Source organism: Urocitellus parryii, chromosome 2 (assembly GCF_045843805.1).
Source record: "Urocitellus parryii isolate mUroPar1 chromosome 2, mUroPar1.hap1, whole genome shotgun sequence".
In the NCBI taxonomy this organism is placed as follows: Eukaryota; Metazoa; Chordata; class Mammalia; order Rodentia; family Sciuridae; genus Urocitellus; species Urocitellus parryii.
The window spans coordinates 59,234,203-59,247,095 of record NC_135532.1 but is presented as its reverse complement, the minus strand read 5'-3'; the positions used below and the strand labels follow the sequence as shown (position 1 = coordinate 59,247,095).

Below are 12,893 nucleotides of genomic sequence, written 5' to 3'. Positions count from 1 at the left end.
TTTTCTTTGCTTTTTTTTTTTTTTTTATTAAAGAGGAGAGAGAAAGTCCACTCCACCTTGTTACATTCTAATCATTTAAGGCTGAGGAAAAACTATTTAAAGTTGTTTTATAAAGAGCTTGAAATTTGTTAAAGAATGAAATTGTTTTATCAAGAGTTTGAAATTGTGAAAGAATGTCAATGCAAGATCACAAAGAAATGTGTTTCAATGATAATGAATTTTAAGTTGAGATAATATATAAGTTTTCCTAGAATTATTTTCCTGGAATTATAAGTTATTTTAATTTGAAGTGGATTTCTATCAATATTAATAATATTTAAAGAAATATTTTACAAAATCTCCTCTTTATATATTGTTTAATTATGTTGAACTATTGCTCCCTTCTCCAAGTCATATATTCTATCACGAGCTTAAATATGAAACCTCAATCAGCTACAGTGAATATATTTATTTTAATACCACTGTAAGATTAAAAATATGCTATTCTACAACAAACAGTTATCATTCTATATTGAAGAATGCTATATAGGGGTAAAACACCCCTATAACTATTACACAATTGAATCCTACTATTTTCAAGTTCTATTATTTCTCCCCTTCAATTTTAAATTTTTAAGAACATCTACATATGCTGCTGAATATATTTGGGGGATATAGAGAGTTTATTAAAATGACCACCTTTCGAATACTGAAAACTCCTTAAAGACAATTATTATTTCTGTTGTTTTTTTTTTTAACCAACTCATTATTAAGTACTTGGATGAATGAATGAATTTATTTGGCAGACTCCTCATACATGTTATAGCATTTTATGTGTTTCCTGAGTAGAATTTTGAATCATATAGTTTATCATACATTTTTATACAGTTGTGCTTTATATTTGTTAATATACATTTTCTAAGTGATTTTTCTGTCTTTGTTTCTGTAGTCCATTTCTGGTTCACCTTCATACCTATCTTCTCCAGGGGAACAATTCCCTGAGGACAAATGAGAGACATGTTCATGACTCTAAGTCATCTAAGTGCTAAGATTCTATCACCTGAAGATTAAAAGATGAACAGTAAAGTGGTTTTGCTGAAGTTATATTAGTTTGGAGCTTGGAGACAAACTAATTCAAAAGACGGACTCTATTAGCAGATATTTCTTTGTTTGTATAATTATATTCCCTCAGGGTTTCTTTGCCCAATTCCATAAGAAGAAACATTTATAAGATCTTGAAAGTGAGCATGTTTCTCAGTTTTGTTCCTTAAAATATACAGAACTTTAACTTTAAAAATAGACGTTAGAAACACTCTAGCCTTTTGAACAGGCACAGCTAGATAAATTCTAAAATTGTAGAAGACTTTCCATTCAATATCACTGTAATTAGTTTATTTAATTTGGCTCTATTTATCTTTAAATATTTCAAAAGATATTTGAAGTATCAATTTATATCTGCAAATAAAGTGGATGTATAGTCAATAAATGGAGTTATAATCAATAGGTATCAGTCCTTTGTGATCTTTTTCTCTTTCTGAATAAAAAAATGGGATATAATCTTGAAAAATAATTTAATGTTTGCTTTTCATACGTTTTCTTAATAATGTTCACATATGGAATATGTTACCAGGTGATATAGTTCTGTGAATTAACATTTTTAATCATTTTAAATAAAATAAATAACTTGGAAAAAATAAATATTCTAAGATAAAAAATATATGTAATATAAATATATATAAATGGATCCTTGGAAGGTGGCACATGCCTATAATCCTAGATACTCTGAAGGCTGAGGCAGGAGGATCCCAAGTTCAAAGCCACCCTCAGCAACTTAGGATCTCACTAAGTTCTTTAGAGCCTTACTAACTCAAAATTACAAAATTAAAAAGGGCTGGGGAAGTGATTCCGTGTTTATGTGCCTCTGGGTTAAATCCCTAATAGCCTGCCCCCCACCCCCTAGTTGTAGATGGAAAATGAAAACTAAGTTTTAATAGAGTAATACACATTTTGAAATATCACTGCAATGAGCAAATGGTTTTAACAGAAGTAGTGGTTTCTTGCATTCCCTTTTTTTTCAAATATGTGCACCCTTTTATGAAGTTCTAAAGTTAGAGACTATTATTAAAAAAAACAAAAGTCTACCATAGGTTTTAGGATGATACATGAAATAATGTATTATATATGGACTACATGTTTTAGTCAGCTTTTTTAGTAATGTGACCAAAAGACCTGACAAGAACAATTAGAGGAGACAAAGTTTATTTTGTGACTCATAGTTTCATAGGTCTCAGTTCATAGATGGCTGAGAGCATTGTTCTGGGCCTGAGGTGAGGCAGAACATCAGGGTGGAAGGATGTGGCAGAGGAAAGCCACTCAAGACATGACACCGGGAAGCAGAAAGGGAGCTCCACTCAACAAGGACAAGCCACTATGACCATTCTCCTCTAGCCACCCTTCCTACCTACAATAACCATCCAGTTAATCCTTTTCAGGGGATTAATGCACTGATTAGGTTAAGGCTATTATAACTTATTCATTTCACCTCTAAACTTTCTCTTGCATCTTACATCAAAACCACAACACCGGTTTGAGACTTGGAGAAGTGAAGTAAATTCTCTAATCTAAATTTATTTTACAGATAAGGACACTGAGGATGTCAGATGGTAGTACAGCTGAGGTTCTAGTCTAATCCCCCCTGAGTGCCATTTGGTACTTTCCAGAATTAGGACATCACTTTTACAATCAGTAATGAGAAAGTTGTTCATTTTTACTCAGATGAAGATATGGTACAATTTGCATATGTGAGATCAAAATATGAAATATTAAACTTAGAAACATACATTTTGAAATAGTCTATTCAAAGAATAGTTTCTCTGGACTGAACCAGGGGCATTTTACTACTGAGCTATATCTCCAGCCCTTTTTCAAAAAAATTTTTTGAGACAGGGCCTTGCTAAATTGCTCAGGCTGGGCTTGACCTTGCTGGCCTCCTGCTTCAGCCTCCTGAGTTGCAGGGATTACAGGTATCCTGGTTGTTTAGTTTTTAGTGTGCAATTAAAACAACAAAGCATACTGTGCTCCCACTCCTACACCACAGTACTATTACATATACTGGTTCAAGCTTCAGAAGATGGGTCAGTTTTAGAAATTTTTCCAGGAAGAGAAGAATATTAAGCCATTGAATTTATTTAAGAATCTGCCTTAAAAAGGCAGTATTCAAGTAACTGGCACAGCCTTGAATTCTGAATTTACTTGAAAGCACTCTAGATTTGAATCTCTGAATTTGTTAGTTGATGCCTTTGGCAGAAAGTTGACTTACAGACTTGTTTCCAACAACTGGCATGCAGATAGCCAAGTTTAATATTATTTTAAAAGCTTATTTTTAATGTATTTTTCATATTATGAAGACAAGCTCAATTTAGATACTTAAATTTTTCTCTTTACCAGAGAAACTTGAAAGTACAATTATAATTCTCAGAATATTTTTTTTCAGAAATATTTTACCTCAAAATGCAAGGTACATTTATGCTAGATATAAACTACATTAACTTACTGCAATATATGGTTATTTATCACATGGATAAATTTATAAATGCATATTTATATAGCATACAATTTTTCATGTTTATATATTGTAAGCTAAAATATTTCATAAAATACTCAATTAATGAAGTCAATTCTGCAGAATAAATATTCCCTTAATACAAATATAAGCACATATTTATAAGCATGGTACATGTGTTCATGTGTGTGTGCACACATATAAATGCAATTCACGGATGAATAGCTGCTTCTTAATAGGATAATATTTACTGTATGGAGAGCCCATCATTATGTTCCTGGACTCCCTTTGGTTTTAGACTCAAGTATGCATCTTAGTGCCATTCATGCTAGTTATAAACATGTTATAAAATTATAGTGCTGTTTTCTAATAAGTTAGTTTTAATACTATATATTTTGCACTTTTTCAAAACTCTTGGAAATTTTAACCAATTAAAAAATGCATTTACTTGTACCTTCTTAAGCATTACTTACCTAGAATGAAAATTAAATACCAGTAGAAATAAGCAAAGGCAATTGTTTATGTAGCATTCCATGAATTTGTTCGGTTTGAAAACATAACAAAAAGATTTACCCTCAGATTCCCAGCATACACTTCTAAAACAGGATTTCTTCCATTATGCTTGGATTTTTAAGGATGCTTTTAGTCAATCTAATTTTATTTGTGTGGAGGAAATTTAGATTTTAGGGGTTTTTTTTGAGGTATAAACACAGTTTAGTGATAAATGTATAAAAAAAATCTAAGGGGTTTTATGAAAATACATTTTTAAAAATGAACTTAAATGATCTGAAAAATATTGTTTTGGATATAATCTTAATTAATTTGGCACTGAAAAATGTCTCTTTGTAAGTGTGTGGAAAGTTCTGAAGTACCACATTGCCTGCTTCTATTTATTTAAAATGCAAAATTAATTTGCAATGTGCAACGCCAACTTACATTAACATTGCTCTGCTGCAGTATATAATGTATAATCTTTTTAGAATTTAAAAGCTTTCAATATATTATTGCTCTTGTGAAGTAGCTTTACAGTAAGGTAATAAAACAAGAGTTGCGGGGACCAATGGAGAAACTGCAAAGCATAGATCATTAGTATTTGAAGTATACTTTCTGAGGAAATTTTATTTCAATGTATGGCCATAACAACTGGGTCAAAAAATTGCATAAAACTCTATATAACATCTATGAACAATTTAAAGAAAAGTGTGGCAGCTAAGATTTTGTGATCTACATAAAGGTGGTCTTACATTGTTCTTCCTTGGTGAATAATGACCTAAAAATGCATCTAGTTTATCTATATTGAGTTAGAGAGGTTGCAGTGAATGCTTATGAAGGATTTACAGTTCCATGTATTTATTTATTAAGCAAAATTGTACTCCCATTCCCATGCCCAGCACCCCAGCACCTCTACCTTGAGTCTCTTTGGCACAGTTAACATTCCGTTCATAAAAATTTGCTCTATTGTACATTTAGAGGGACCTGCTGAGTAACTTTGACACAGAATGCTCTTGTTTATTCTTGATCAAATTTTCAAAAATTCTATAAAAATGGAAAACTCTTTATCCTTATTCCCCAATTTTATCAAATGTTGTGTGCAGAAATAGAGGCAAAATTCACCTAGTCCTTTCCTAATCTGAATGATTGTTTATGTCTGGAACATATCTATACTACCAGTTCTATCCCTGTCTCCATTTATCTCTGTTTCTGCCCTTGTCAATAGTCCCTTAAGAAAAGCTTTGCCCATAAACACATAAAAAAGAAAAAGAACTCACATTCTCAGGGAACAGACAACACACAGATTTGCTAAAACTTTATACTAACCAAAATGTTTATGACAAAAGGTTGCTCTGAAATACCATTTAAGTAATAACACAGAGGGAGAAAGCTATTTCTTGGTTATGGTGCTTGGCACCTATACATTTTATAAAACTGTTAAAATTGCTTAAAAAATGTCAGCCCGGCTATGACAGAGACCATTAAATTTAGAATAGCATATAAAGGTGGGATTTCTAAACCAGAAAAAAAAAAAAGTTTCATCAGGCATTCAGTTTACTGAATTTCTTCAGACTTTAATTTCACATTCTTAGATTTTTTTTCCAAATCCTTTCTTATATTGGTTAAGATGTTTTCTGCATATGAAATTTTCCTGTATCTTAACAGTTTTGGAACACATGGCTTCCATTATTGTACTATAATGTTGTAAATCGAGGTAAATATCACATTAATGCTTTGAAAGTAGCCCAATTGCAACAACAAAGTACACCATAAGATATTTATCTTTTTATCTGTTAACTTCACTTGATCATGGGGACTATAATTGAGGGAGCCAACTGGTCTATTTAATGGCCTGTGCCAAAATACTATATAAAATCAGCTTTTGTTTTCTCATAAATCCCACTTGCAATAGTCAACTTCTCACTGTTCATTGAGCAGTTGTGACTACCTCCATCTGGCTAATCTCTCTGCAAATCTGGATTAAAAATGGAAATGGCTTTTTGGAACAGGAAGGAAAGGAAGCATTTTTTTGAGGGAGAAGAGAGAAGAGGGGCTACCTCTGAGGCATCAATAAGGAATAAAAAAAGGTGACCCTAGATTGAAAGGAGACCTGAAATGGGGATCTGAAAAAGATCAAGAGAATTTACATACAGAAAATGAGGAGGGTGAGGGTAGGTTCCTGATGGTATTGAAGCAGATTCCAGTCACCTTGCATAAGTGTAGAAATGGGGCTACTGCCCCCTGATGAAAAAAGAGTATCGATTTTGCAAAGTCGGCTCTCAGGGGAATGTAGTAGTTCCCAAAAGTGAACAGGACCTAATTTGTTTATATAGGCAGTGGATAAAATCAATATTTTTCACTTACATTTTAGCATATTACTCTGATGAAATTACTTCTTGCCATGAACTGCTAAGGGGCCAGGTGGAGGGGCAAAGCATGATGACTGAACTGCTGCTTTGTTTAATGTTCCTACTGTGAAAACTTTCAAGTTACAATATCACTGTGACCTGTTTCTGAAATATCATTTGTGATATAAAGTTTAGGTATTAGAAATGCTAATTTTCAAGTAGCTCATTTAGTGGGGTAAAAAAAAATAGAAAATGAAAAAGAAAAATGACTGACTGCAAATAAATCATCACCCAGAGAGAAGTCAAAACAAAATAGATGAATGTAGATTATCATACAATTTTGTAAAAATTTAGTCTTTTTCTCCTTTTTTTTGATTTTGTAATTTTTTTAAACATTGAGTGTATTTTAACATATGTACATGGAGTATAACTTATTCTAATTAGGTTCCCATTCTTGTGGTTGTACACGATGTGAAGTTACACTGGTCATGTATTCATATATGAACATAGGAAAGTTATGTTAGATTCATTATACTGTCTTTTCTATTCCTATCCCTCCCCTCTTCCCTTAATTCCTGTTTGTCTAATCTACTGAACTTCTGTTTTCCCACCCCTTTTTGTGTGTTAACATCTACATAGGAAAGAAAACATTGAACCTTTGGTTTTCTTGGGATTCACTTATTCTACTTTGCATGATAGTCTCCAGAGTCTTCCATTTACTGGCAAAAGTCAAAAAGTCATTCTTTTTTAAGGCTGAGTAATTTTCCATTGTGTATATGTACCATATTTTATTTATCCATTCATCTATTGAAGAGTACCTAGGTTGGTTCCATAGCTTAGCTATTGTGAATTGAGCTGCTATAGACATTAATGTGACTGTGTCACTGTAGTATGCTGTTTTTAGTCCTTTGGGTATATAACTAGGAGTGGGATAACTGGGTCACATGGTGATTCCATTCTATTTTCCTTAATATATTTATAAAGTATACTACTAATACTGCAGGCTTTGTGTTATGTGCTGGTAACAAACTCAAGAGGAGGAGCACATCTCCTCTTGAAGTGAAAGAAGGCAAAATTACTTTTACAGGGCGTTAGAGAAAGAACTGAAAGCTCTCGTACCACCGCAGAAGGAAGCATCAGTATGCTCTTAACCGGGCTTTACAAAAATATTTCCTACCAAAAAATGAGAGGATGGATTGTGAGTCAAATCAGAGGGGACTTGCCAAGCACATAGTTGTTCATTTCTGATGGTGCATGCGTTAAGATATAAGAGTTATTAAGCTCTTTCAAAACCATTGTCAATAATCTTGTGAGAGGGATGGCACAGATTTTTAACAAAACCACAGTAATTCTTTTTGTATGTGTTTATTCATTGTCAAGTGTTTGAAAAGGTCAGAAAGAGTAAAAAAAGTAAGGAAAACACCTATGTTCACAAATCTGAAAATCAAAACGTGCTAACATTTCATGATATTTGTCTTAAATTAAAAAAAATAAAGATGAGAGACAAAACAAACAATTTTTAAAAATAAATAGGCTCTGTGTATACTACATGTACACCTGGCTTCCCCTTCCTATCTGCTCATGGTCTGCCTTTTTCTTACTTCATATAAGCAATCTCTACCTTAAAATTGACAAGTATTTCAGCCATCTGTATTACTATGATTTGATAAGGTATTTGTATAACATTTGGTTTTAACATTTATCATACTGTGTTTTCATTTTAAATCAAAGCATGTGTTGCTCAAGCTGAATACATACGTGTTCAATGAAGTCCAATAAGCACATTCACTTTGTTTTCTAATCATGATGAAAGATAGCAGAAAAATTATCCTAAAGCAAAGGATATATAGAAAATATTAGGTAGAAGGCTGTGGATACAGGCTCCAGGTCCTGATGTGAGACAGATTAGGTTCCAGGAAATTGAATGATTAGAACAATTTTTCAGAAATAATAACTTACTATGCATAATTTGAGTATAAATTTAATCTGTTTCTTGGAGCACTTATAAAAGTATGTGTTTTGATATAACATTTTTTAGGACAGGTGCATAGAGGTCTTTCTTTGTCTACTTATGCATTAGAAATTGTTCACGTGTGTTTGAGAAGGAATTTTGCAGCCAGGAACTGTTCTGTGTGTGCATGACTGTCATACTTACTAACACCATTGGGGCAAAAAAAAACCTTCTAAAGAAGTGGTCAGGCCTCATATTTTCTAGTCCTTTAATTTTTAATAACTACATAAACAGCTAAGTAATTTCCACATGATTCCAGAAAGAACATGTGAAAAAAGAAGGAACCTTTAGTGGGTGGTATCCTAGAAAGCTAGTGATAAAAATGCATCCAAATGAGAGGAGTGGCCAGTATTTTAAGTTAGGTGAGGACTGAGAATTGACCTCTGAATTATGAACATGAAAATCCTTGTTGTTTATGGGTAGACCAATTTCAGTGGGATAGAGGTGGTGAAGTATTGATACAAGTAAATTTCTCTAAATGGATGAAGATAAATTGGAGACACTAAGTGTAGGAAATTCTTCAATATAGATTCTTTTCGGCAAATGTGAATTTTTCCTTCAGAATTTTTGTATCAAAACTCTTAAGAATGTTTTATAGTTCTTCATGAAAGAAATCCTTATTTGTTAAAATTGGAAGAAATAATATTTCAGTGGGAGTTTTTTAACAAATAGAATTGTTATTTAATGAAACCTATAGCACAAAATATGAAGCTACTACTTCTATAATGATCCTAAGAATTTTATAACAGTGCCATTGATTTTTAGCAAACAACCTTGAGTTTTTAAGGAGGTAGGAGGAGTTGTGGAATAATAGTGCATATTGCTGCTCCCCAAGAGATGGGTGAAAAATGTAAAGAACCACCTTTTTTAGCAAAGAAAATAGCTGTGTCTTATTTATGATTATGTGATTTTCATAAGCCTTTTGTTGCTTTGCTACTGTTGACTTTTTTCCTCTTGATATTGTAGCTATGAGTCGCTTTCTTAGGAATTTGTGTCAAAAATAAAAGAGCTACAGTACCTGTTTATGTGGCAAGTTTGAGTGGGTATTTCTATAGGTAGTGAACAACAATTTTCACAAGGAGTTCAATAGGTGTTGTGGAAAAGCAAGATTTATCCATATATTAAAATACAGGCTATCAATCACAGGTAAAGGAAAGCATCAAATGGGTTTTAAATTATAAAACAAATGTAGTTTCAGTAATTTCCATTTAATATTATTGTTGTTATTGAGCTGCAGAACTCTCAAGTTTGATTTCCATATTATCCTAGCAATATTAAATCTGATTTAGCAAATCCATTTTAAGCATAGTTCATTTTATAGTCATTCATTTTTAATTTGGCAAACAGTAAACATTTTTGGTGGAAAAAATCTTGAAATTTTTAAAATAAACCTGTTTTAGATAGCAACTCTTCCTGAGGTAGAAACTTGTTTGGAAGGATTCATTGTGATTAAATTGTTTTTTCCTTAAGATTTTTTTCCTTAATGTTTTGGCTAGTTATAATATTTGATCTCAAAATATTATTTTTAGTGATACTTTAATTGTTTTGCTCTGATTTATAGCTTTGTAATTCCTAGAAGCAATTTACATCATAACTCTCAAATATTCTAAAAAGTGAGGGAGTAACAGTGGGTTAAAATTTTTCTTTGAAAATTTAGCATTTACTATTCTGCAAGTAGAGGATGCAGCAAAATTAGACCCAGGAAAGGTTTGGCAGAATTTTGCTGGGGTGGGAGAACTTTCCTCAGTGTCACAGTCCTATTTCAAATACATTCATTTTGCTTATGTTTCATGTTTCTTTGGGGTATGGTTGGAAGCAAAGAAATAATGGCACCCTCACTGGGTAGTCACCCCTTATATGAAGTCCAATTCTATAATGTCTCATTGGTTCTATGTTGATTTTAATGCACTAATGACTTCTGTCTATGCTTAAATCCATCTTCACATGCTCTGTGGTCGAACTACTATGAAACTTCTCATGGCTCTTAATAATTCATTTTTCCAGCCTTTGTATACATGTAGGTCCTTGTGTCTTGAGTGCATGCTAACCATTCTCTTCTGATCAGCTGATCTTTCAAGATTCTAATCATGTTTCAAATCTAATAATTTAGTTGTTTCTTCTTCCTTGCAATCTGTTTCCATGTATGGTTTCACTTCTAAGGTGGGACTATTATGGATATTAAATGCCATATCTTGATGAGCTAGTAAAATCCTAATATGGTATGCAATCAGCAAATGATTCAATATGATCCAAAGAGCAAATGACCAGAATAAATGAGTGAATGTGCAAATAGAAGAACCCATTGAGGGAGATGTTAGCAGAGAGGGAACAACCCAAGTCTTGTCATTTAGGAGTGCTTTTACTGGGCAAATTCTTGCTTAAATGGCAATGAATATTTCTCGGTCTCTCTATTCCCCATCTGTTAAAGGATTCCTACTTATCTGCAGAGAATTCTATGTTTAACATATTGTTTCTTTCATGTGAAGGTATAAAGTATTATGCAGGTAAAAGTTGTTTTTAGGTTCAAAGGCATTATGATATATCCATGAAAAAAAAAATACGACAAGTTAAAGAAAGAACTAACACTGAGGAGAAAGATATCAGATTGAAAAAAGAGTGAGTCCAAGATTCAAAATAGTGTCCTGAGGAGCAAAGTTTTAATCTTAACCCAGGGATTAACTCTGGCTGCACATTAGAAGTAACTGAGTATTTAAAAAATACTTATGCCTGTGCTCTAATTTAAGAGGTGTGAGGCAGGGCTCAGTCATTGACATTTTTAAGATACTCCCCAGGTGATAGAACAGTTGTGTGAACAACTGCTGGGACACAGGAATTTGGAAAATGTTTCTTAGAAGAAAAACTGCATAATAAATAAGATGTTTAAAAAAATCAATCAGCATGAATACCTATGAGGAGAGGCCAGGACAGAATTTGAGTAATTAAAATATCCAGAATCATTAAAGATAACAATAACTGTTTTAAAGGCATACCCCCACTTTTCTGCTATGGAGAAGAGAGCCAAAAAAGGTCCTCATAGGTAACAATGAAGTTGTCCAGACAAATTTAGGAGCATGGAAGAGATCAAAAGCAACAATTATACAAACTATGTATAAATATTATCCAGGTTGCAAGCAAAAATGTCCTTGCATTCACTAAATTACCTGCATAGAGTTACTAGAGGAGGCCAGTTTGAACAGGATTGAAATCAAGTTATTTGTAAGGAGACGGTCATAAAAAGTATTTTTCATGATAAACTCCAAACAGTCATATTATAAACCTTTTAAGAGTTGAGTTGTGGAGGCTGGGGATGTGGCTCAAGTGGCAGCGCGCTTGCCTGGCATGCTTGCGGCCCAGGTTAGATCCTCAGCACCACATACAAAACAAAGATGTTATCTCTGTGGAAAACTAAATAAATAAATAAATAAATATTAAAATTCTCTCTCTTTAAAAAAAAGAGTTGAGTTGTGCCTTTCTAGATGTGCATAGCTCTTTCTCTTAAACAAAAATAAATAAAACAGTTGATATCCAGTGTTTAAAAATATATTTAAATGTTTACTATAATGGTCCTGAAGTGAAAATACAGTGAATTAAATAAATTCTAAAAGTAATTTGCGTTTAAAAATATATTTTTTTAAATTTACATAGACAGCAGAATACATTACGGTTCTTATTACATATATAGAGCACAATTTTTTCATATCTCTGGTTGTGTACAAAGTGTATTCACACCAATTCACATCTTGAAACATGTACTTTGGATAATAATGACCATCACATTCCACCATCATTTCTAATTCCATGCCCCTTCCATTCCTCTCCAACCTCTAAAAATATTTCTAACAGTAAATTCCTAAAGTATTTTTCATTGAGATGAGTAAAGTAACATTTTATTAATTAAGAGAAAATATGGCATACTAGTTTGAAAAAAAATAGTTTGTTTCCCCTTAATATAAAAATATGTGCGTGCCTGTATTGTATCTTATGGAAGAAGAAAGGATATATGTCAATGATGCACCTCTTCTGGAGGAACCACAATCTTTTTATTAAAGTAGAAAACTTAGATATTACAAAGTTATGCCATACAAATGACCAAGAATCAATACTTTTAAATATGTATTGCCTTGCTGGGCAAGATGGTGCATACCTATAATCTCAGTAGCTCAGGAGGCTTTGTCAGGAAGATCCCAAGTTCTAAGCCAGCCTCAGCAATTTAGGGAGGCCCTAAGCAATTTACCAAGTCCCTAGCTCAAAATAAAAATAAATAAAAAAGGGCTGGAGATGTGGCTAAGGGTTTGAGTACCCCTGATACTCCCCCCAGTCACCAAAAACAATATATTGCCTTGACACTCTGAAGAGATTTAAGGAAGAAGGAAACAAAGAACTTAGAAATTTATATGTTTTATTTTCATATAAGCTCTTATAAGGAATATGGAAAGCACCCATTTTAACATTTTTACAGAGAAAGGCCAAGCATAATTTAATATCTTAGGCTTTATAATTC

The 12,893-nt window shown here is 32.6% G+C and overlaps 1 protein-coding gene across 3 annotated transcripts in view; it reads left to right on the top strand.

Moving 5' to 3' along the window:
• Pcdh9 (protocadherin 9) overlaps positions 1–12,893 on the top strand; it is an 862,810-nt gene that overhangs the window by 308,205 nt on the left and 541,712 nt on the right. The window lies entirely within an intron of this gene.